Source organism: Lissotriton vulgaris, chromosome 3_1 (assembly GCF_964263255.1).
Source record: "Lissotriton vulgaris chromosome 3_1, aLisVul1.2, whole genome shotgun sequence".
NCBI classification, from domain to species: Eukaryota; Metazoa; Chordata; class Amphibia; order Caudata; family Salamandridae; genus Lissotriton; species Lissotriton vulgaris.
In genome coordinates, this window is record NC_141689.1 from 2,124,041,668 (window position 1) to 2,124,068,832 (window position 27,165).

Here is a 27,165-nt window from a genome sequence, read left to right on the forward strand (position 1 = left end):
AGAAGGGACAGTGTTTTGAAACGGGTTTCATTTTTTTTTTTTTTTACTAAAGCCCTGTCCCCCACTGACCCCACCTATACCGGTGCACCCTCGGCCACAAACCACACTGTAATTTTGGCCCCCGACATAAAGTTTGTGAGTACCCATGATCTAGAGGCTGAATTGCCAGCGTAAAACTGGAAAATCCCAGGGATACCCATTTAGAGGCTGAATAGAGCAGAGTGAAACTAGAAAATGTTGGTTCAATCCCTACTTCTCGGCTCAACCACAGTGTGTGATCTGAAGCAAATGTGTTATTTCACCAAGCCACCGTTTATGTTCATTAACATCTTGGCTGCTAGGGAGATTCTTCTGCTGTGCTGCCATAATGAAAATGGGTGTGTTCATGACGAGCTCAGCTCGTCATGAGCACACGAGCACCGTGACTCATGACGAGCTGAGCTCGTCATGAGCACAGAAGGGGTTAGCAAATATGAGAACACCTTTAAATGCATGAGATCAGGAAATGCGCCCTTCAACAACCTCTCGTTTGATTTAATAGCCTATAATGTAGCTCCATCTTGGAGAAGAATGTAGTCCAAATATAGGTGATACATGACAACTAACATGCCTCTTAGTTCATTAATAGCATTGTGCAACAGGAATGTTTCCTAGTGCAGGTTTTAAACTGAATTCTACAAATGGAAAGGAGCGCTCCTTTAAATTTGTAAAATTAATTTTGGAGGACTGGGTCTTTGGCGGCGGGACCTGGGAGAGTGAAGCGTCATTTATATAGGACTTCGTGATTTGCAAAATATGACTTTGAATTGCTCACCAGTGCACTTGCTTGTTGTGCCCCCATTGCCTACAGGAAAGAGACGCAGATTTAAAACTCTCAACTCAAATAAATACTTCTTTTTTTTATTTTTTTTATTTTTTTATTTAATATTTTCTTGCAAGGAAATACAGCAATACAAAAGTAAAGAAAAATACACAATAAATACATACATTATACAACATTTATACAATTCAAACAATATAATTAAATCCATTCAGCAATAGGTGCCCAAATTTTCTCCTCCAAAGCTCTTCTTTTAATCCCCTTTAACTTATAAATAGCGGACTCGATATTATACATAAACAATAACTTTTCGCGCCAAGTAAAGAATGAAGGAGGATCTGAACTAATCCATTCCCTGGTAATACAGGCCCTAGCCACCGCCATACATATATACATATAAATAAAATAAGATATTGGCTTTAATCTAGAAGGAGTATGCTCAATACCCAATAACACCAACTCCATGGTTACTGTAATATCACATTTAAGAACGACAGAAAGAAAGCTATCAATTTGTTGAAAAAACGCCCTAAGTTTGGGGCAGGAAAAAAACATGTGCAAATCATCAGCTTCAAATCACCCACAGCAACTATAATTCGTTCCAGTGGTCGTACTCCACTTAGCAACTTTACTTGGATTATAATAAAGGTTATGTATACACATAAAATGCTGGGATTTCATCATCCATGTAATCAAACATTCTGAGCAGATATACTAGAAAACAAGATATCAATATCAGGGATGCCTAATTTATTAGCCCATATCGACTGGCATTGTTCCAGATCATCCCCATATTCTTGAATCAAACCAAGATAAAGAGATCCTATACAAAGTTTTTTCTGCAAAAGTTCTAATAAAGGAATTTTCATCATTCTAACTGAGGTAGTGGATAAATAACTCTGTAAAAAACTTCAAAGTTGAAGAAATTTAAAAAAATCATTTCTTGCCAAAGAGAAGTTGTTCTCTAGTTCCTGAAATGAAGCAATTTGGCCATTAGAAAATAAATCTCCAAACTATCGTAGTCCTTTCTGCACCCACCTATACATCGTTAAGTCGCAGAAGATAGCTGGCAAAAGTCCAGACGAAGCTAAGGGGGTATAAAAATTTAATTTAGATAGACCTAGATGCTTTCGAACTTTTTGCCAAACTCCAAAAGCTGCCTTCAATGTCTTATACTTTATTTTTTTATGATAACAGGGCTCAACAACCCTAAGAAAACTACCTTTCACTTTCTCGCCCATAATCATTTCAAATATCGTTGGTGTTTGACAAATGGGAATGTTTACTCTATCTCCCATTATATGAGGGCAAATAAATTGTAATGTAGCCGCTAAATAATAAAATAAAAAGTAAGGAACATTCCAACCCCCACACTCTTTACTAAGTATAATTTTCTTGTGGGCTTTACGATGGCGTTTATAGCCCCAAAAAAAAACAGGAAGTAGTCCTTTCTAAATTTTTAAAAGAAAGAGAGTGAAATTCTAACGGTATAGTGCAGTACATATACAGCACTTTTGGTAGGATCAGCATTTTTAAGATATTAAGTCTGCCATACAATGATAGATGTAAGTGATCTAAACGCTGTAACATAGTATTAATTTGCGCTATCACGGGGTTTATATTAAGTTCCGGTATTTTCTCTATAGGCAAAGAAATCTTAATTCCCAAATATGTAACCTTTGGAGTGGTGGGGATATTCGGAGGTGGATTATTCCCAGAGCAAAGGATCTGTGTTTTCTCCAGATTGAGTTTATAACCAGAGAATGATCCGAATTGTTTAGCAAGATGATTAATTGCCGGAAGGGCTGTCTGGACATCGGTAGTAGTTATCACAATATCATCAGCGTAAGTCAATGCTCAGTAGTTGGCATTAGCTAAATAAATAGGTTTCGTTTTATGTTCCGAAATAATGCGATTAATTAGAGGGTCAATATAAAGTGCAAAAAGTAAAGGCGAGCAGGGACATCCTTGACGGGTGCCCCTGGTGATTGAAAAAGAAGGGGAAACTTCACCATTAATTCGGATGCAAGCTTTTGGAGCAATATACATATTTTTTTTTTTTTTTTTAATTTTTGAAAACCTTTATTGTGCATGAAAAGGGGAACAAATACGGGCCTACAACCGTCAGGCCGGCCACGATACATTTAAGCACAGATGCAAGCAATCCAGTTCCCCAGCGGTATCAGGCAATATAGCAACAAGTAATAGCAGTTACACGAAGTTGAATCATGTCGCCAAGGAGAAGGAGCAGTGAAGGTTAAATTTTAAAAGTTTTTGACCTAAACATAAATCGGTAAAATAGAATCAAGGAGAACTGAGTCCATACAATCAGCTTCACAACATAAGCAGGCAGCAATAAGTACAGCAGTAGTAATGAACACCCAGCAATATGGCAGTACAGAGCTAAACAACAGGAGCGTCAGTCCGCATTTGCGTACCACCCACAGCGCCACCCACTCCTTACTAACCCCCATCACAGACCCAGAACAGAAAGAAAGAGAAAATTATAAAGGAGATCATAAATAGGCACCATAGAAACTAACAAAAACTAAATATAACCCCCCACCCTACACACATGCAGAGGCTATGGCCTGCCCCCCCCAGCAGAGTGTCTGTCGCCCCATAAACCCGAAATTTAGCAAGAAAGAGAAAAGGGGAGAGAAAAAGGAAAGAGAAAGTAAAGTCCGAAGTACGGAAGAAAGGCAGAAAAAGAAAAAGCGTCACACTTGACATATAGGGAGGAAGACGAGTGTGCAAACTAATCTATAACTCCCCAAAAATGAAGAAGGTGGGGAGGAGCCAACAATTTGCAAGCTTCCCAGGCTCGCGAGCAATTCAATGGTTTCTACCCCAAACGGAGCTTCAAAAGTGGAAAACCTCGCAGCAGTTATAAACAAGTAGTCTACCTCCAGACCCCCGTTCCGCCCAGGACCAAGATCTTGACTACGAAGACAAACAATAGGATTTTATGACTGCGGTCGTGAAAGAAGGAGAACACCCCCCCCCCGCGCGCAAATCACAGCAAATAACATTACAGGCCAGGTCGTCACCAGTGAATCGGCAAGTCAGCGTGTGAACATCCTCAGCCCTGGCCAGAGCGCCGAAATACCTCCAAACATGTCCACCGCTGCACCCTCCTCTCCGGCCAGACAAAGGAACAAAATGGCCTCCTCCAGCAAGGAAGGCGAAGAGGAGGAAGATATGAGCGCCCCCAGTCGACATCACTAGCAGTGCACAAATGACGGGGCCCCCCCCCCCTTCGCAAGACGACTCACACACTGCAAGCGCGGAGAAAGAGTCACAATAAAGGCAGGGAGGGGGGTCATCGCCCGGAGAGTCTCTGTGGGGTGCAACAGTGTCAAGACGGTGGCAACAGTATCAGGCAGTGAATCGGAGGGCGGCTTCGCAACAGTAGCCTCATCAGAAGTGAAACAGTCAACTGTATCTCCGAGGTCTGATCGCTTCTTCACAGTCTCGCAGTATAACATTATCTCCTGAGCAGGGTTAGTCAGCGGCAATAAGGGGCCAGTCGAACACAGCTGTGTCAGACATTCTGTAGCTCCCACAATCTGCTGTTCCAGTATATAGGTTTGTCGCCGCCATGTCGCCCGCAAGTCAAGCAAGGCAGCCAGGATGTCGCCGCAGGTCGGTTCTCTCCGTTGCGCTGGCTGACTCATACTGAATGGGCGCTCCCCCCCGTTGATCACCAGTTCAGGCATAGGCAGGATCCTGCCCGTTGAGGACGAAGAGACCGCCATCTTCCCTCTACATGGGAGGGGACTCCATGGTCACCCCCGCAGCAGGCTCGCAGTAAAGACAGGGGGGCGACTACACAGGCGAAAGTTAGATGAGTGGGAGCCACGGACAAACCGGCAGTACACAGGTCCAGGCCGGGGCAGAACGAACGCTGTCCATCCAACCAGCGATGCGGATGAGCTGTGGTAGGGCAGGCACCCCAAGATGGACTCCGTGCAGTCTCCAGGCTCATCGGGGGGAAGTCAATGTGGGTCGGGTTCCCAGTTCTCTTATTAGCAGGGCGATCCAGCCAGGAGCCTTACCACTTCGAAAGGGGCGATGTGGCCCGTCTCCGCAATCAGGAGCGCTCTCGTCCCAGCCAGTGTCTCGTGAGCGTGTCCGGCAGACGGCGCCCAGCCGCATCCAGAGCGGCGATCGGCTCCAGGTCCCGGGTCGGCTTCAGGGGTCAGCAAACAGTGCGAGTTCACCGCGTAGGCGATCGGCAGAGGTCCCAAAAGAGCACCGGTGGCATCAGCATTCGCGTGTCTACATTTAGACACGGTACAATCAGGATTAGTGACAGGATTTTGGTGCAGGATCGGACGGCTCGCGGAGCCTGTAGCTTACACGTCCGTCCCGGTCGCCATCTTGGCTCCTCCCTCAATATACATAGTTTTTAGTGCTTTTATAAAACCTGAACCTAGTCCCTTCCTGGATAACACTTCCCACAGGTAGCCCCAGGGAACCCGGTCAAAGGCTTTTTCAGCATCTAAGAATGCAAGTCCAGCATTAGACCGAGTTGCTTGGGACCAATCGAGAAACGTGATCACCCGTCGAATATGATCCGCAGTGTCTCGGGCAGGAATAAAGCCATGTTGGTATTTAGAGAGTAGCGGAGAAATAATATTAGATAATCGTGAGGCAAGAATTTTAGAGAAAATTTTAGTATCGGCGTTTATAAGTGAAATGGGGTGAAAGGATGAGGGTAGCAAGGGGGGATTTACCCTTTTTAAGAAATACGGTTATTATAGAATCATGCCATGATTGAGGGGCAATACCTTGTTGGGCTCTTAAGCATAAATCCACTAGTTCTGATTTTAAGATACCCCGAAAATGCTTAAAAAACTCCAAAGGAATAGCATCAGGGCCTGCAGCTTTTCCAGAGGCTAAGGACATCAGAGACAGCTCAATCTCCTCCCAAGTAATTGGCGGGTTCAGTTTCTCACTCTCTTGTATAGGTAAGATATCATTCAAAACTGATTCGATAAATTGAGTAATCTGGTCTGAACAGTCTCCCACAACATCCTCAGCATATAGTTTGGAATAGAAATCACAAAACACTGAGTATATCATCTATTTTGTTAACAGTCGTCCCTGCATTATTATTAATTTTATCAATGCTAGCAAACACCGCTTTCTGCCTTGCCCTCTTGGCCAAATATTTTCCTGAATTTTCTCCCACTTCATAAACCTCCGTTCGGAATGCAGCAATTTGCTGAGCAAACTTTAAAGCAAATCCTTGATGAATCTTAACCTTAAGAGCCAGTAGTTCCTTAATAATAGTATCTGTAGTTAGTCCCTTGTTACAAGCCTGCATAAGCCGAATCTCCAACAGTGTTAAATTATTCATTTCTGTGTCCTCATTCTTTCTAGTCTCCCTCTGTTTTCTTATTGAATAGCTCAGTGTTTCTCCTCGAACCCCACACTTAAATGTATCCCAAACTACTTCTGCAGAAGCAGATCCCTTATTATTAGAAAAAAACTCAGGAATCCAGATATTCATATACTCAACGTAGGATAAATCAAACAGGAGCTTACGATCAAAAGACCACCGCCGCGGGGTGGGTAAAATGTTTAAGTCAAAGCTAAGAGTAATGGGGTTATGGTCCGATATAATTTTTGGTAACACCCTATATTCCATTTGAGCAAGTTCATTATGTAATGTCTTGGCAACAAAAAAATAGTCCAGCCTGAAGTGTCTTTGATGGGGGGCAGAAAAAAAGTACATCCAAAAGTTCCCCCCCTTTTTTCATACCCCACAACTGCTTTAAATACATTCTTCTGTCTCCCTGCATATTGAGCATTTCCGTAAATATCAAATGTTTCATCCAAATGCAAGTTAAAGTCCCTGCATAATATTACATTAGGTGACCATAAAGCTAACTCCACACTTAATTGATGTAATACTGTGGGGTCGTCGACAGTAGAAGCATAGACCGAACAAATAGTAATGATCGATCCCCCAAATCTGAGTTCAGCAATAACCCATCGTCCCAAAACGATCTTCTTTAATTCTCTTAACTTCACCTAATCCAAACCTCTTTAAAATAGCCACCCCTCTTATTGTGGAACTTTGACGAGAACACCCCACAACCTCCAATCCAAGAGACTTGGGTCTCCTGTATACAAATTAAATCCGTCCGCATAGTTTTTAACATCTGAGCCATTATACCCCTTTTTCTTTTATCATTTAAACCACAAACATTGATGGAGCAAATCGTCAATTTAACCATTTTCTTGTATTAGTACAGTTGTGCAATTAAACTTGCAATAACAGAAGATTCCAAAAATTGGCACCTGCCACACAAAAATCCTGAACTTAAGAACAAAGCATCCTTCAGCTGTATTTCCTTGCACCCAAAAGAAAGCCCTTTCCCACCCACACCCCCCCAGCACACACCCCCAACCCACCCTCTTCCCAACAACCCCCCATCAGAAGCTTAAGGGCAAGTGCCCTCATAGATGGAAAGTGAGTATGAACTATGTGATTCTGCCCGGGCCGACCAGACCCAGATAGTACCTTATCTCCGGCACAAAAAAAGAAGATAAAAAGAAAGATAGAAGGGCAAACCACTATAGCAAAAAAAAAAGAGAAAATATACAATCCTTATCCTTATCCTATCTCTACTACATTGCATCTAAGAATTGCTGTGCTTTGACCTCAGATACAAAAAAAATAGTTTTTCCCTTATGCACAACCTTAAGTTTTGCAGGATTTAGAAGAAAGACTTGCCCAACCTTAGACTGAATTGGTGCCATTAGCTGTTTAAGCTTCCAGCGTTGCTGCACTGTTACCAGGCAAAAATCAGGTCAAACAAAAAACTCATACCCCAAACCCTTTCTAGTCTTTGAAGGCCTAGCCAAATCATACAAAATCTCACAAAGTAAATAGTTCTGAAGGCATATGAGGATAGCTCTTGGATTCTTGTTCCCCCCCCCAATCACATTTTTGATTAAAGGGAAAGCGATGGGCTCTTATAATTTCTTTATCCCAGTCCCACCCCTTGAGATCTGGAAAAGCATCCGAGAGCATCTCTGCAACAAAACGACAAATGTCTCTTCCCTCTGATTGTTCAGCTATCCCCAATATGCATAAGTTGTTACGCCGTGCACGGTTTTCCAGGTCAGTCAGCTTCCAATCAATATCTTGTCTAGTGCTCTCCAAGTCCTTAATTGATGTTTTTTGTGTAGAAAGTTCATCTTCCACAACAGAAATACGAGCTTCAGTCTCCTGCACTCTCAAATTAGTTTTGGTGCAAGACTTAGCTAAGCGACGAACAACATTCTGCAATTTGCGAACAGCTCCTTGGGTGCGGAGCCCCTCCGCTTTGGTCTCTTCTCTATGAGTCATGATCAATCTATACATGGAGGTCTGCAATTTATAGATTGATTTTAATGTGATCTCTTCATCTCCCTCCATTAGTTCTGGAAATTCAGCCTCGGTTTCTGGTGCCACTCCGGCCCCTTCCCACTGTGGTTGATTTATTAAAACTACATTTTGACCTGTGAGGGGATTTTGTACCTCTGCAGCCCTGCGCACTGTATTAGGAGCTCCTTCATTAGCCAGAAAGTCAGAACCAAGAAGTTCATCCTCTGAAGTTTGATTGCAGTCATCAGCCCAATCTTTTACAAGCTGAGTTCCTTCATTAATTAACTCCTCATCAAATTCCCCATCAGATGTTATCGACACATCGGACATGGAGTAAAATTGACCACCCGATTCAGTGGATTCTGCATCATTTGAAGGTTGATCATCTGCCCGTGGCGAGACCCTGACCTCTTCCACCGCTCGACAAAGTTCGGCTAAATCATCATCGCTCCCTCCAACTCCAGCTCCAGCTCCGTCTCCGGCTGTGGGAGAAGCCAGGTTTAAAGAGGTCTGAACTGAAAGAAATGCACTATGGTTCTTAGAGATAGCACCACGCAAGTCAGTGACAGGTCCTTGCAGGCTTCCTTGGATGTGACCCCCGGACATCTGATCGCTATTAACATTCTTAGAGGAAGCAACTGTATTCTTCTTCCTGAATAAATCAGGTATTACTGGCTCCTTAATGACCCCATTCTGCTGACGAGCTCGGGTCTCAGAAATATCTTTATTAAGTAAATTGGGCTCTGTGGTTGACACTATTACAGTTTTTTCCGCAGCACTAGGCGTAGCATTAGCTGAATTAATTACAGCTTTTTTTGTCCCTCTGCCTTTAGGCGCCATAGTTATCACTTAATAATCCAACAACAGTGCTAAATAAGTTAATAGCTAGCAGGTAAGTAGCAATACCAAATGTCCTTATGCTGATACCGACAGTCAAAATAAGTTTGTTGTAATTTCGACAAGCTTATAGAGCCTTAAAGCTTTTAAGTTTCTTGCTGCCTGCTTGCTACTTAGGGCGCTGTCTAGATATATAGCGATATATCTAACAGTTTATGGCAGTATCAACAGACAAGGCAAAAAAGGCAAAAAAAGTGGGCAGTAGCAGTAAGTTACTTAAATTGCTTGAATTTTGTTGCACCTACTTATTGCTGCTAGAAAGGTCCTGAACTGGTAACCCATCAATGCAAAGGTGTTTGTTACAGTGTATCCAGTTTCTCCTTCTTGTAATTCATACAGCTGCAGTAGCTGCAAGCACAAAAGACTACATTTTGCAGTGTTACAACTCGATACCGGTGTCTTCGGCATCTTCGGCGTATTTTATTATTTTTTTATCCGCACTCACACGCCTCCGCTCTTTGCCTTTCACCTCCACCCGGAACTGACTGCGGCTTTCGCCGCCGCTTTCGCCGCTGTAGTCCAAAGCACTCCGCGGCTCCTGCCGCCGCCCCCCCCGCCTCTCGCCAACACTCTGCGGCTCTCAACCTCCAAACACTCAGCCGTGTACGCAACGGTCGAAACACCGCTCCAGGCACACAGAGCCAAACAAATCCGGAACAAACGCTGCAAACATAACCCGGCAGCAAGACGAGGAGACTCCGAAGGGGCTCGGCTCAGCGCAGCAACAGCTCCACACAGTGATCCGGTCCGACAACGGGCAGAACGCCACAGCTCCTCACTCGGCAGCAGTAGCGGCCGCCATCTTGCTCCTCCAGTTCAACGCCTCAAATAAATAATTCTTAAAGCAGAAAAATAATCTGCTGTAGTAAGATGAAGCACTTCAACTTGTAGATGATTTTGAATCATACTCTTAACATTAGTTTGCTGCATTTTTTACTCAAGGTTCGACTCGAGCAGGAGCTATTAGAGCTAGAGCTCGGCTCTCCCTGTTAACCTGCCATCTATAATAACTATCATTACAATGCACTGCAACCCTATGTGATACCTACCTGAATCCTAGGTACCCATTTATTTACATTTCTACAACCCAGACTACCTGGGTGTCAAAACAAAAGAGCTTTTCTTTTTCTGCAAAGCTCTCACGATTTCCCATACTATTAGGAAATTTAATTGTGAATTTTCCATGCCTATTTACTACCCCTGTGCTACGCCCTGACAGGCCGTTGAAGCGCATTTTGGCAAATAACACGCTATTCAGGGATCCAAGATTGGAGTTAACAGTTAGTAGATTAGAAATGTTTCATTTTTTTCCTCCATGTGAATAAGTTGTATTTGGTTTGTGCTCTTGATTTCTGAACATCTACTCTAACTTTTTTTCTTACCATTTTGCAAGAATCAGACATACAACTACCGGAATGCCAAGAAAAACGTTGGACCAGGTGAGCTATTAATTAACACCTGGGCCTTGAACACTTCTGAACCCTATTCTTGCAGAGCCTTAGATTTTAAAACTTGAATTTACGATTTCAGAATTCACCCAATGCAATTTATCCTCCTACACTACAATGGAAAAACTCGAAAATACCTTGTTGGAAAAAAACGCTAAGCAAATTGAGCTCCCAGTTCTCAGTGATACTTCACAGCAGGACTTACCTCCCTCCCCCGCTTTCAACTTCTAACCCGAAATCCTTCAAATTCTGCAGGCAAAGACAACCACATAGCACTATGCGCAAAATAAAAACGCACGGGCTGTCAACAATACGAGAATAGCAACACGGAAGCAAGGTGTACCGCCCCCAAAATGTCCTATTGGCTAGAAAATAGATAGTACCGCCTCGGAACAGACTTCATTCGCCCGGAAGTGTTTGTTCAGTGCTTGCCTGTCTTACAAAACAACAAGTACCTTTCTGTTCGAGGATTGGATATGTGATACTTTTAACATTGTCAGACTATTAGTATTTTTTGGGTTCTTTATACATATTTACGGCTGTCAGTCTCAGCGCCGCCTCAATAAAGTTCTATTTTTGTTATAATGTAGGCTCTCATTGTGAGCAGCGTCTATGGCTTGACCCCTGCGTCGACGTAGAAACGTTGAATGAAGGTGCACGCTTACGCTTTAAATCACGTCTATAAATTGTACAGAAGCGAGCTGGGAAGATCATTGGAAAGCCGAGAGTGTTCTATCTGTGCACGTTCTTTTTATTTTTTTAGATTGGGAGGTTAGGGGAACGCATGTTTTTAGAAATCTGTAATTGTCGCTCCTGAGTCTACGGTCGATTTGTGTAAAGGCACTATTTTGTTTGTAAACTCCTGTTTTGCTGTGTCGAGCTGCTCGAGCACACCCCAAAGTTTCAAACTGAAATTGCCGTGTTTTGACTTATTACAATGGAGAGCTGTAGTTAAAAGGGGACTTATCTTGAAGGGTTTAGTTGAGAGCGTATAGGTGTTTTTATAACAAGAATCCGCTCTCTCTACTTCGCGAGTGGTGGTTCCTCGATTCCACGTAGGTGCTAAGTGCTTGGTTTGCTTATGTAACCTCCATTTTTTTCTTTCCATAATCGGTGCCATTTTAATAGATTATTTAAGAAGTTAAATAACCCTCTCTAGCGTTTTAGAGCAAGGCAGTTATGGCCATGTGTTGAAATTTCTCTTTCACCATCCTCCTGCATTTTGCGAACATGAGATGTGCTATGTAGAAGTGCTTGTGAGGAGCCAGCATCTTAGACTGAGGACGGAGCCGCAATACATATGATGTAATGGATAGTGTAGATTTAGATGCATTTGTATAAGTGCTAATAGAGCAGAATGGGATCCCATGCAGTGAAGTGACCGTAAACTCCTAGACGGGGTCACTTTAATTGTGATTCTGCGAGGGTGGCATTTATCACGATATTATGGATTTGCCACATAACCCATCATCTGCTGCGTAATCTGCAGATTTTACCCAAAAAGTGCTTTTAGCACAAACTGTTCAAAAGTTACAAACACATGTTGCAACGCAGTGGAACGCCCTTTGCAAAGGTTGACTGGTCATCTTTCTGCTTATTGCCAGAGCCACTGGAATTATGCAGCAGGAAAGGGCCAAATTGTGCGGCAAGGTTGACTAAATTATGTGTCACAAAAAGGAAAAATTAAGCTCATTTTGTAGCAGTATTACTTAATTATTAAACCATTTTAAAGTCGAGCCTAGGCACTCTTTTCGAGATTTGCTGTAATCGGTCTATGGGCTTTCAGCATGCCCATTGGCTTTTTACTGGTCATGGTCAATTCTTTCCATATCTCCCTGCCTTCAAATGACAGAGGGCTGTTGGCTTTTGAGCTCTTTGGCTGTGTTCGTTTGGCTGACAGACTGAACACTGTGAAATGTGAATTACTTTTGGCAGCTCCTCTTTTTCTTTGCTTTGAAGCAGAATTTGGCAGCAGCTTTGTTGAGCTTCCTTTCCTCTTTGCCTCTAAATGATCGAGGGATCTTAGCCGATGTGTTTTTTTGTTCTTAATATTTCCTTATTTATGTGTGATGTTAGCAGCCATTTGTGCTTTTTTTTCTCCCTGTTGTGAATTCCCTCTAGACCTCCTTGCCTCTAAATGAGATGGGGCTTTTGGGCAATGAGTTTCGCGCAATTACAACAATCCACACCTTAGTATACTTAGCAGAAAAGGTCACTTTATTAAGACAGGCAAACAGATAATCCTTCTTCTTAAAGCAAAAACTTGTCACGAGAGAGAAATAACATATTGGCAACATTTTAAACGTTTTTTAATCATAAATATACTCAAAACATTCCCAACAATACTTATCCATAACACCCACCGACTGTACAATCCCAACATTTTCTTTTTCTCCTCTATATTTTTATAACCATCTTTTCGTCTACCCTACCCCCACCCCAGAGGGAAAGGATAAGCCTGCTCTAGACTTTCCAGACCCCCCAACAAGCGCCACCCAGGAAAACCAAAGAGTTTTCCTAGCCGCCACCCCAATACCTGTCAAGAAAGAAGGCTGTTAATTATTGCTATCACACCACAAGTTTTCTCCCCAAAAACCCGAGCAAATCTCTCAATTTCATCAGATAGTATGCTTGACCTATCTGGGACAGATGCACCCCATCCTCCCGAAAAAGATGCTGTTCAACACCTGTGATGTTTTCATGAGACAATACTTTGATACCCATAGCAGGACAAAAACTTTTCATCGCTCAATTTAGCTTTCTGCAAGCTTTCTCCATAGCCGCATGACTGCGAGCCCCCCTCCAATGATGGCAGTAAATAAATTCTGTCAAAACCAACGATGTACTCGCCCAGTTGTCCTTTATGACCGCTTAATCCAGTTTCATTTGCTTTAGAAGCGTTAAACCAGATAACTACAAGATCATTTTTGCCTAAATGAATAATTAATAAATCTGGAAAACCTCTCTCCTGTGACAATTTTGAAAGCAAAGGAAATAAAGCCCCCATTTTCATCCCACCAACTCCCTTCCAAAAAACTTCATGGCCCTTGCTGTGAAGGCCCAGAGCTCTGCCGCAAATCTGCCACTATGCAAATGTAGCTGACCATTTTATAAACGAGTGTCTTATAACCCAGGTCTGCAATTTCCTTGGTAGAGAATTTACTCGACCGAAGGTGGGAAAAACAAAATTAGACATGCATACCTATAAAGATATCATATGCAATCATTTCCTGACATAACGAGAACAACAATCTGATTTCCATCTACCAATTCTTTAAATATCACCCCAACCCAACCTAGATGCTTCAGTAGCAGCCCCAATTCTGAAAGTGGGTCCCAAACAAGGGGTTTTTCCCAACCAAAATCAAAGCTTTCCTTAGAAAAGCTAACAGCTGAACATAGGTAATACTGTCCACAAAATGAATGTCACTAGTCTGTATGCCCAATTGACCCCTCAAACCCAGCAATTCAGACACTCTAAACGCCCCAAAAAACAACCATATCATACAAAGCCTAAAACATGTAACCTCCCACCCATTATAACAACAACTTGGCAAATGTACCAACAACTGCTGCTAAAGTGTAAAAGTTATTGGCTCACGCAAAGGCAAGGAATGAGACCTCTCCCTACTGAAACCTTTTAACATACGACATAACAAGATTTTTCAAGATTTTTATTTTGGATGATCGGTCTTTTTAAAAAAAAAAAAAAACATTACACCAAATAACAGTTTTTAAATAATACTACTACATATATACACATAGAATAGCTTGATTAATCATACAAAAATAATCAATGTTACTTTTATGCATCTAATGTTTAAAATTTCATTTTTAAAGAATCTTTTTTACTCTTTTTGTAATTTCAACCGATTTCCTTTAAATACACGTTTAAAAATGTCACCCCTCTACATGCTAGTGGGATTGAGGTTCCGCTTAGCCAGGTGATTACCGCTTCTCTGCATGAGCGTATATTCAAATTGTTCAGTAGAGATTTTAAAAGTGCTTTCTGTTGTTTTAATAAAACAGGGCATACACAAAAAATGTGTTGAATGGATTCAACTTTATAACCGCATAGTCTGCAGTCTCAATTTTTCCTTTTATCCTTCAATGCTGGGATTAAGTCTTTTGTTTCCCACATGCCCAGCCGCAGCCTCATAAATTGATGTTTTAGAGTACGTGAGAAATATGCTGACAAATATTCCTGGGGCTTCTTTTTCCCATTCTGTAGTAGGGTATTCTCGTCCTTTGAATGAGACAAACATTTTGTTGTGATGTTAATTAGTTTGTTGAATTCCTTTTTTCCTATGCTAAGATTCCAAATATTTAAAGCGGAGAGGTCCGTTATCACTTGGTTTAGGTAACTACCCCAGGAACCTTGCGTTTTCTTTCCTTTTTGACTTTCTATTTCTTTCCAGCATAGATGATCTATAGTTCCACTAGCAGAGGCACGCAACCTCCAGCACAGTTTTATAAAAGCTCCTTTGCTGCGAAATTCCTGGTTTAATAAGCCAAACTCTAGCCGCACCTGAGCAGGCGATGCGCTTTGCTGGATATGGAAGACTTTTTTTAATATACTTTTGTTTGAATTTCGTTTAAAACTGTAATTTCACATCCTTTCATTATTTCAGTGCCATAGGTTACTGTTGGTATTAACTGTGCCTGCATTACTGTTAATAAATTGCCATGTGATGGACAGCTTAATTTCTTTTTTAATACATTGAAGCCATGGATCAGATTTTGAGATTTTGACTTCATTGAAATGAGCTGTGATTTGTAGGTTAATTTTCGTTCTACCATAAATCCGAGATATTTTTATGAAGCAGCTATTTCTACTTTCTTCCGCTCTATATACCATGTGAATTTCTTGTTTTTGGCATCAACTAGCCGTACGACCTTTGTTTTTGTTAAATTCAGTTCTAGCCCTTGTGCTGTTAAATATTTGACTATGGCATTCATTCCTCTTTGGGGACCAATTTGCGTTTGACTTAGAAGTACTAAATCATCAGCGTATTGAAGGCACCTAATTTCCTCATTACCAATCGATGGAGGGTGACTATTGATTTCCAAAAGGGCATCTTCAAGGTCACATATGTACAGGTTAAAAAGGGTAGGAGCTAGCACGCACCCCTGTAGGCCATTTTGGGTGTTTATTTTCTTAGTTACCTACCGGCCATCTCCTACCTTTACCCGGCTCCATGTACACGAATATAATTCTCTGATGGCCTTTAACAGATTTATAGGGATGCCCCAGCTGGTGAGTTTTTCCCAAAGAATTTCAAGGGGCACGCTGTCGAAGGCTTGCTTGAGGTCCACAAAACAGGCGAACAGGCAGGTTTTTTTTTTAAATTTGGCTTTTTCGGCTAACAATGTTCATGCCGTTAGATTTGTTAAAGTTCCTGCACCCACCCGAAACCCTGTTTGAGATCTCAGTATGCGGTTATTTTCATCGACCATTTTTTTAGTTTAGTTAGTAGGCAACTTGCATATAGCTTCGCTTCGACATCAATTAAGGCAATTAATCTATAATTGATCGGCATTGATGACTTTCTCCCTTTGAAAATTGGCTGTATGATACTTCCCCTCCAGGATTCAGGGATTCCATTTGTTTCAAACAATTCATTAAAGAGTGGGGAAAAATAATGAGCCCAATATGAAGCTTCTCCCTTGAAGAGGGCATTTGGAATGCTACATAACAAAATGTGCCCCCATGTCTATCCCCCACAATAATAGACCATAGAATGAAATCCCAGAAAGTTTACCAGCAATGGTCGTATGAGACAAACCCTTGTTCATCAAAAACAAAACAAAACTGTAACATGAAACCTTCATCACCCACGATACCCCTGAAAAATTCTGAGATGAAGCATAACTTAAAAACTCAGACCAAGCCTGGAGATAACTGCGTCTGGTGGAAGGAGCAATAGATTGTTCGACCAGCTGGATGATCCTCAATCCCCCATTACCCAGATGTCTTGAGGAATCGCAGTTTTGCAGCTGTCTGCCCCTGGCGCCAAAGTGCGGAATTTCTGCCAATTAAAGCGAGATAAAGCGTCTGCGATAGCATTATTAACACCTGGAATGTGTCTCGCCCTAAAGACAATATTCAGTCTGAGACTCTATGTCAAAAGATGCAAAACACGTAAATCTTTTGCTCTGTCTATTGACAAGATCCACCACTGACATATTATTAATAAGAAACAGAACACCTCTGTCTCTGAACTCCTCACCCCAAACCAACAAGGCTACGATGAGAGGAAAAAATCTGAGAAAAGCAATACTGCGTCCTTGTTGAAGCCACTGCTGAGGTCATCTCTCTGCACTCCAACGACCTTCCCAAAAAAGACCAAAACCGTGAGCCCCAGACGCATGAAAATATTAGAATCTGCCATATTGTATTATCTTCAACGAAAAAGAGGGAAACACCATTTAAATCGTCCAAAAATTTTAGCCAAATCAACAGGCCCTCCTTGATGGCTTTAGTAAGTCTTATTCTATGGTGAGCAAGATAAGCTCCCGACATTGCCATACCCAGTCTCCTGCAAAATGTTCTTCCAGCCCTAACCACCCTACAGGCGAAATTCAAATAACCCAGCAAACGTTGAACCTGTCTGAGTTCAATTTTCTCCCTGTCCAGAACTTCCAACAAAAAAAACCTGATTTCCTCCACCTTAGCAGCTGGTAAGGGAGACATCGTATTTTCAGTGTCAATCTCAATACCCGAAAAGGTAAGTTTAGTAGAAGGTCCTTCTGTTTTCTCAGGAGCTAATGGCACGCCGACATCTGACACCATAACCTGGAAAATGTCTAAAACTTTGCCTGTCCTATGAACATAAAATCGTCCAAATAGTGACAAACATAAGGGTGACCACTTATTTGCACCAAACACCATTGTAGAAAAGAACTAAAGATTTCAAACAAAGCACAGGATACTGAACATCCCATAGGTAGTACTCTATCCACATAGAATGCACCATTAAAGAACATGCCTAAAAGCTCAAAATCTGATGGGTGAATAGGCAACAAACGAAAAGCAGATTGAACGTCACATTTTGCGAGCTCAGCACCAGTACCAGCCAAACGCACCAACCGTAAAGCGTCATCCACAGAAGTATAAGACACGTTAGAGTCAGTAGGGGAAATTAAATTGTTAACTGATTGACCCTCCGGCCATGACAAATGATGAATTAGCCTAAACTCGCCTGACACCTTCCTAGGAACTATGCCCAAAGGAGATACAATCAAGTTTTTAAAGGACACTGTCGAAAGGGACACGCTATTCTTCCAGCTTGCAACTCCTTATCAAGTTTCTGTTGAACAATATTAGGTAATTTTTTTGTAGATTTTAAGTTATCAGCCCAACAATGAAAATGCGGCCCTATATAACCTGTTTTATAACCGACCGTAAAACCCCAAAATAATTTGGTAGCAGCGTCTGCATCAGGATATCTCTCCAACCATGCTAACATTGACTGCAACTTAACTGGGGTATGAGCCTTTTGGAATAAATTGGTGAATGATCCCTCTTCCTCTCTGACCCCTTCCTTGATCCCTAACATTCTGGTTAGTAAAACATTGTGTAAGGGCATGTCTCCCTCCACATTGGGAGCATTCATTTTTAAATCTGCAAAATTGCCTTGTGCAGACACCTCGGTTGAAATTCCAGCAGGCACCGGCTGCCGGCAATTGTCCCCTACCCAAAACACCTGCCCCCATTTGGGCGGGACGATGCAGAAAGGGCCGATAAATTATGGGCAACCCACTAGCAGTGTGTATCGTTGCAGGTGGCTGAGTAGAAGACATCCTCTGTAACCAAAGTTCTCGATCCACCCCCCCCCCCCCCCCCCCCCAAGGTTTGTCATTGAAAATGCTGACTCTGGCCCTAAATTCCTCATCATAATTTAACCATGCGTAACCCCAAATTCTAACTGCGCTCTTTGAATAATATCTATTTATTTGAACATGTCTGCCGCCCTGTTGTGATGTCTTTCACAATACACACTGGCATAGATTAAAAAAGCAGTGGTCCAATTTTCAATATTCTTGGGTACTCTGGGACGTGTAGATAATTCCCATTCTTCCTCCTTGGACCCTTCTCTGTCTTGAATATCCCTATGTAATAATTTGAAAACGTCAACAAATTCATGTTGCCAAATCTTTTGCTTAGTTTTCTCAGAAAGATGCATACCCAGTGGCATAGCTAAACCCATATAAGGAAGTTTTTTCCGGACATTTATGGGACTTGCCACCTGCCCATCACTGGAATTGTTCCTCACAGATATTTGCCTGTCTTCACCCAAAAAGTCGTTGGACCCCGCGATATTACGGTGAAAAGGGGTCAAATCCCCCACAGACTCTACTCCCATGTGTTTCACACCACCTACATGTTGATTTGCACTCCCGACAACCACCTCCTTTGAGAGAACATTACATTTCCCGTCAAAGGTTGTGACCAAGCAGCACACCAATTAGGCTTACCTGTTGTTAACTGGGCAGCATGCTTTTGAAAATCCTGAGGATCATCGCGACCACAATGTCTGCCACGCCGATCTTGATCCGACGAAGAATCCGCTCTTGATCTCTATAACAAACTAGAAGAATTGATTGTTCCCCGACCCACTCCTGGTAACTCCTGATTAGAACCCAAAGGAGTTGCATTGTTAACCACATTGTCCATGAAAACTCCTTTATATGCAATGTCCTCCACATAACCTTGATCACAATGATCCATAGATAAGTCCAAAACATCATTATTAGTGCTAGGCAATTCCCCATCCCCAACCCCACCATCATAAGCTGTCCAACAGGTCAGAGGTCTCCGCGTAGAGAGCCCTGCCGAAACCTCAAAATCCGCACTTGATCCGTCATGCGCCCGAAATAACCTATTAGAAGCCGCAACCTGCTTCGGAGACGCCAATCTTGAGACACCAGGTGCCGTCTTAGAGACTGAATGAGGTGTAAACTTCTTACCGCTCCTGTAGGATGCCGTCGAAAACTTACCAAAACCAGAAGCCGGGATGGAGCCTCCAACTTCTAACGATGAAGTGGCAGAATGTTCAACCCAAACCCATTGACCACTTTGTGGTCCAAACGAAGAATCAAAGTCGTCCTGAGAGAAAGGGGGGGGGCGAGATTCTGGGAAAATAGAGACAATGCCTAACACATTACCGACAATATCTAAATGTTCATTACCATGCTCCATTATGGCCCTTCTTCCACATCTTGAAACATTAGCACATCCCCGCCCCCAACAGCATCTGCGAAGGCCATGTCATCAGTGGTAAACAGCCTGTTCTGATCTGACTTAGATTTTGACCTGGGGGGCCTCTAGGCTGAGGGGCCAACACTGCCTCACTCACAGAAGCACTACGTGTAAGCTTCATAACCTGAAGATTACCATTATCATGATATACAGAAAGCCCATCTGACAATTCAATAAAACCCTCCTCCTCTACCTCACTGTCAGACGAGTAATCCACCAAAGCTGAAGAGCGTCCAGCATCCAGTACAGGGGGAGCAATATCAATAAATGCTGATGCTTTTTGAAATTGCACGCAGTTCTCCTGAAAATTTCCCTTTATTTGTACCGGTTTGTTTGATAACCAGCACTCTGTGTCATCAAAAAACTGAATGTCCCCCACTTGGCAACTCCCCTCCTCACTACTGAATCTAGTGAGGGGGGCCGGAACACTTCTGACATCCCTGCCGCTTCTCCTGCTGCCCCGCTTCCAGCCCGCCCCAAATGTTGTATGGGTAATGCCCCAAACTGCCTCCCAGACATGACAGGTAAAGAAGAGCAGCGCGGAGTGTTCCCTATCGCGCGAGCACTCCGACCTGAGGAGCGCCCTCTGCGCATTACCACTGAAAATGTAATGCCCGATATGCTCGGCAGCTGTGCCTGGCTCTTAGAGGGCAGGCATGCCGCCACAGCTTCACTCACCCCCTGCGCCGCTGAATGTTTCAGGTGCCTGGAGCCCACCTCCACGAACTCCTGAACACCAGGGCGAAGCAAGTCGTCCCTCCCCGCCTTAACAAGGACGCGGATAGCGTCCTTGACAACGGTTTCCCCTGTCATAGCACCAAGCGTGAAAACACCTCAGCTGTGAGGAGAAAGCGACGTGACAACAAAACACTGGCTGACGAGAACTCCTCGGAATGAGGCGTTCCCGCCCAAGCACCTCCCCTAGCAGCCTCTCCTAATCCCGCCCCCATTCCCAGCCACAGCCTATCGCGCTAGGTGGATTGTTCCACCGCCCGAATCATCCCAGGGGGACACCGGCTCGTGCCAAGGTCCCCCTGGATCCCATTCTTAATGTATAATTTCTGGGATAATAATGACTTATTTGTGTGTTTTTGAGCCCTAATTAGTACTGGCTGTTCTTGTTTCCTTTCCTCCCCTAAACTCTGCATAGTGCTTTCACTAAGCTAACAAATGAAACCTCACAGAACGTGTATGATTTGTGCCAGCTTCTCTTTCCTTGGGTTTTAAGCTAGGTTATGACTTTGCCGATATATTTCAAGAAGCCCCTGCCTTTTGCATATCGCTTTTGCTAGGCTGATACACAGAACACAGCGGATGATCCTGTTGCTTACTTGGAATGGTGTGGAAATGTGTATTTGTTGGTGCATTTAATGTCTTTAACAAATAAATCCATATGAAATACGTTGTGTGTACAGACCTATTTTGTGCCACAAGAACAAGACAGGATATTTTTGCTGAAAATAATTCCTTTATTTAGTTAGGGTTGTAAACGTATATTTAACTACAAGTCAGATCGTTCTGGTACATTGAGTGTAGATTTACCACACAGACGCTACATTGTACAAGTTGTTTTTTATTCATTGCACTGCTACAAATAAATATTATGTTTGGCACAGTTTAAATTGGATTATTTTGGTACGTGGGTGGCAATAAATGAAGCTCTCATTTAGATTTATGGATTTTGATGAACCCAATAAAATGCACCAGTATTCAATACATTTTGTTGAGAAAAGAGGCATAAAGTTGCATAAAATGACACATTTTTGGCAGTATTTGGGAAGCATGTCAGTGCGCTTTCAAAACCCATTTGTGTATTTACTTTAATCGAACACGTTTCCCTCAAAAAAAGCTTACATGCTACTTTTTAGCCCATACAACACACATTGAACCTTGACCCACACAACCCACTATACTATCTACATACTTAATAAGCGAGTGTTGGTAAAGTTTAACAAACAAAATTGCATATTTCAAGGAGCGTTTGTGCTCATGTGGCTTTAGCACGATTTGGCACTGCCTGTTTGCCTTTCTGTATTCCGTGGGTAAATTCCCTACAGATCTCACTCTCCAAAGGACTCTTGCACCATACATTATGAGAAAATACCAGTTCTGCACATTGCAACCACTCTTAAATTGGAATAAAAAACTGAGGATTTGTTGTCAGTGGTTGTTGTCATACCAGCAAATTAATTATAACCCACAACATTATTTCCCTTACCACAAAAAATATTTAAAAAATGGTACTTGGGCACAAATTTGATAACAGGTATGCTATTATTGACAGCTGCAGATCACATAGTGCTTGTGAAATAGATCAGCAAGTCTATTGAGTGCATTATTCGCTATATACTTAAAGGTGTGGGTCTTGCTTTAAAATATTACCTTCATTTTATCACTTGCTCGTTGTGCTTTGGTGCAGTTGATATAAGGACCATAAAATGGAATAAAACAACATGTTTTGTGCGGTATTTATAAGCGCTTTGAACAAATATTTCTGAAATTTCTAAAGCACACACTTGCTTCCCATAATATTACATTTAAAAAAACGCACTTACACTACTGGCAATATGTTTTCACTATCTACCTTTAAATAAAAAAATTGGTGCATTTCAGTAACAAAATAGCTTTCGTTTCTAGTTTCCCACATCGACACAGTCATACAATACTAATCGGGTCAGGCATATTATGGTGCTTGGGGAAGGTGTTTCTTTACTTCCAAAATAAATGTTTTATCTGATTTTTAAACATTACACATGAAGGATGTCTTATGAAAATATTACTGAAAATATTACTGAACAGATATTGCAGATGTGGAGGAAAAAATCTTATTCTGTGTGCGTCCCATTACTATAGTTTTATCTCGTAGCATATAAAAAAACATTTTCCTAACAATAATTTATATTATTTACAAAGGGCAGAGTTCACTGCAAATATAGTTTTCAAGCAAGACTCCTGGTGGTGTACATCCATGGTACATTGCTTTAAGCAAGGCCTTGTCTTCATGGTAATTCTGAAAAAGCATCAAGGGAGCATCTGCTTTCTTATGAGCCTCTTGCTTACTTTCCCAAGGCTTGTTTCTGTCCAGATAGATATCTCCAAGTCCAGGCACTGTGCACCTTGCTAGGACTCAAGAACGTGTTCACCACAGCAGTACACCATATCCCCAGCTGTTTATATCTTAGGTCACGGAATAAGCCCTTTAAAAGCCACATCTTCCCAAACACGTTATAAGAACGTAAAGACATCCGGTTATTTTTGTAACGACTTTGTCGTTTTTAGGCTGTACCTAACAACACCACCTATAGCAGCCATTTCATACACATATGTTTTAATTATGGGGGGAAAGCATTGTGCTTCCATTTTTTTGTGTATTAAGTGTAAGCACGATAACACGCGCACACGTTACCTTATGCATACAAAAAAATGCTTTAAAAAAAATTCCTAAACATACTTATAATAGCACTTAAGAACAAAACATTAGAAAAGTCACGCACAATGCTTTTGAGGGTAAAACAATTTTTTTTAACACCTTGGCTGCTAAGGGTTTTCCCCTCCGGTGCTGACTTTTCTAAAAGCCCCTTTATTCATGACGAGCTCAGCTCGTCATCATCACAGCTCAACTGTGCCTCATGACGAGCTGAGCTCGTCATGAGCATCGAAGGGGTTAAACACACCGACTTCAGGATCTCTAGAAAACAAAACTATTTAAAAAACACTTCAGAAAGCGTGTCTGCACACTTTAGAAAACTGTCATTTCAAAAGCGCACACGCATCACAAAGCATTTTACATGCATTTTTATGCATCATAATGTACAGTGTGTGTATGTGTAAAATGTTTTTTCCCCATCATTGGTAAATTAGGACATCCATCAGTTCAATACTGTGTTGTTGTTTATTTATGTATAACACCCCTGACTATGTATAGCATTCTCCCCCCATATCGCATGCCTCTTGTTCTCAGGGTTGGGTAATTCATATCGCCCGAGACATGCAGATTTTTGTGGTGGGCAAGATTTAAGGCCTATTTTGGCTGATGGACAACTAGACATTAACTCACAGTAAATAATGAACGGGTTGTGGCAGTCTGGGGCTCACACCCAATTGCAAATGCTAAAAGAAATCCTATGAACAAGGCAGCAGTTTAGAGGCCTCAGACGGCCAAAAGCCCATGACTGAGCTCTACTCTGTTTGGCTGTGGGAGTCTTAAGCCCAACCCTTTAGTAACATTTTGCATTTGTCTGTTGGGGAAACAGCCGAGGGGCCTGGGGACAGTGATGTCACTGGATGCAATGAGCAGCCATTCCAGACCCTGGAGAGGGGCGTGGGCAGGTCTCAAGTCAGCTCCTCCAGCTCCTAGCATCAGCTGTCTATGCCTCTCTGGATGCTCGTCGTCACTGTAACACTTGTGCTCACCGCACTATCTGTATAGGGGCTGGACACAGCATTGGTAAAAAAAAAAAACAATTTAGGGACTTTGAAATGGGGCCATATCGGGATCTCCTCTTACTGCCCGTAATTCCACGTCAGGCCATAGATAGAGAAAAAAGTAAAGCAACTACGGGAAGTTGGCTTTGCAGTGGGATACATGCCAAGATAAGAGTGCTGCAGCAGGTTTTTAAACTTCTGCACCGTGCATTAATTTGATGGGATCATATGTGGGACAAAGGCTACGCACAAACTAACCGGGTGCAAGGTGGAAATGAGATCGAGAGGGCCAATGTGCAAACAAATGACTTTCCTGCTCTTTAATCTGCCCTGCCACCAGAGAACGAGAGAAGTTGATTTAGTGTGACTTTGCAGCTGTGTGTCAGTTAACCCCTTCCGTGATCGTGACGGAACCACTCCGTCACGAGCCACGGACGTGCTGTGCTGGTGACAGAGTGGTACTGGCGCGGCCGCCCCGCCCACGCTGCAGTAATTCCGCGCATGCGCGGCCGTTCTAATGAGTGGGTGGGGCCATGACGGAACCACTCCGTCACAAGCACAGTGCTCCCGTGGCTCATGACAGAGTGGTTCCGTCACGAGCATGGCGGTGCCACGCAGCCCCCCCCCCCCCAAGCGCCGCGGCGGAATTACTGCCGCGGCCAAGGGATTAAGGGCGGACAGTATCCCCACAGCCTCCTTCCTCTCACTGTTCAAATTTGTGTGCCTTGAGGAGAAATGTTTTGTTGTGATGAAACAAATTTTACCTTCTGGTAGCTCATGCTTCACTTCATGATCAATGTTGTGTATCAATAACCAGTCCCTTTACCAGTCCTTTCTTCCACAGCCTGCTGCTCTCCTGTGCCGTAATCTTATTGACTGCTGTTGACCTGTTGTGTGATATTTGCCATCCTGAACGAGTTTGAGAATCCTTTGCTCTTATCTCATTTAATACTGTAGCTGATGGAGTATGATGTACATTATTACAATTCAGTTATCATTAGGTATATTTCTACCCAAAACAGGTGCAAAAAGGCAAAGTTTCAAAAGTCACTCTATTGACAAAAGTGCATCTGTGGTTTCCTTTATGTGAGCCCCCTCTTCTCAAATTTGTGCTGCAGCTTCAGACACACCTGTAACAAAAAACACGTTATTACATGCAAAAGGAAAAAAAAGCAGCACACTTGTTTACGCTTGAACCAGACAGCAGAACTAATGTGCAACATTACCATTTTATCTCAAAACAGGGAGGAAAAAGGATACCCAGCAACTGGATAAATTACAATGTGTAACCAGAAATCCGCAGATCAATCCTGGCTCCCCCTCTTGACCAAGTAGTTTGATCCTGAGCATATATTTTATTTAACCAAGCTATCTTTTTCTTCATTATCTCATACAAGAGCACATTCAAATGAGTGAGTTCAAAATGTGCACTGTATAAAATAAAAAAACCATACTTGATGGGCTTATGTTGCTTCATGTATAATAGTAATCTAGGACATGTACATGAAAAGTAACTTGCCTTTTAAATCAGTAATGGCACTGTATCTGTCCCATAGCTGTCAATTTATGTAGCAATGCTGAAATGTAAATTTTGGGACAACCCTTGAATCAATCCCAAAGGCGCTGAAGTAGGCATTGCAACACTGTCTGAACTAAATTGCAACCTCTGACGAAACCCAAGATTAATGAATCTCGCATGCCAGTAAGGAAATACATTCTATTGTATGCCTTGCAAATGCAATCAGTATAAAGATCTTTGAACAGCTACAACAGCAGAGGTGTCCAGCCTAGGTCCAGGAAGTCCAAATCCATACAAGATTTCATAAAAAGTCAACATAAAATAAATGTACATGCAATTAATCACTGTAGAACTCGGTTGTATAGCCGGTGGTTATCCTTAAAAATTGGAACGGATCTGGCCTTTCTGGTCCTTATGGTTGGCACTTTTGCAGAAGAGCCTAGAACACCATAGAGCACAACCCTTTCACAAGCTCTTTGGATAGCAGGTTTCCTGACTTGTGTTTGTAGGATCCCCACACCAAAAAAGGTCTTCAGGCTTTTTTAAATTTATTTTTTTGTTCTTGGCAGTCTGCTGCCTATGAAATGTCTACCTAACTTACCTTTCTTGGGGCACTCAGTACTACTAGTATCAACATAGCTCTGCCTGACACATAACTGGCATTGCCTTTTCTGTGGCTGATGAACCTCAGTCTGTCTCACAATTTTCCTGTGAATAGAGCATTTGTGATTGCTTGTTTGTCAAATAATTTTCAGTCAATGGCCAGGAGAGGACTGTGATGCCTTCAGTATCCAGGATGAGATGTCCCTCCTCAGAAAGCACTGCACACTGTAAACATGTGCAGCATAGTGTTTTGGCTGTTTGTGAACATGTTTATATGGTTTAATTGAAAGGTTTAGTAGCACTAATAGTGTGCAAACCAGCACTGCTTTTGAAACGGGTTTATTGCAAACATTCTAATCAGAAGGATTGTGAACACCAACAGTGGAGTATCCCTTTACTAGCAGGAGACTGTCCCCAAAGACTAACATCAGTATTGGTCCCGATGATAAGCTCTCACCTGGTAGACTGGGACAGGATGGGAACCCTCTCCGCTACCTTTCCCATATCTTTATTCGCATTCAATCAGGCGATACAGGGGGAGGAGCTTCGCACGCATCCAAGATGGCCGTGTGAGTTAAGGGCTCCCGATACCCTTGTACCCTCCCGCATATATCCTGTCAATAATCCTGTTTGCGGTTGAGTGTCCGGGTAGATGAACCATGGGAGAAGTGAAAGCTGAAAACTGCGTCCCGATTGGACCCTGGGGGCCGAAGTTGTGGTGTGGAGAAGACTGCGGCCTACGCCTCCTGGATGCCCTGCGCTTGAGTTGGCATGGTGCCCGAGGTGTAATTGAACAACATCGGCACT

The 27,165-nt window shown here is 42.6% G+C and overlaps 1 protein-coding gene across 2 annotated transcripts in view; it reads right to left on the bottom strand.

Annotated features, from left to right (window-relative positions):
* Positions 1-10,904, bottom strand: part of GNPDA2 (glucosamine-6-phosphate deaminase 2) — a 123,658-nt gene extending 112,754 nt beyond the window's left edge. The window contains exon 1 of one of the 2 annotated variants that reach the window (XM_086962695.1): positions 10,755-10,904. The gene's annotated coding sequence lies outside the window, so the exon portion shown is untranslated. The remainder of the gene's footprint in view (positions 1-10,754) is intronic. The other variant, XM_086962697.1, reaches the window with a different exon arrangement.
* Positions 10,905-27,165: the final 16,261 nt, after the last annotated feature.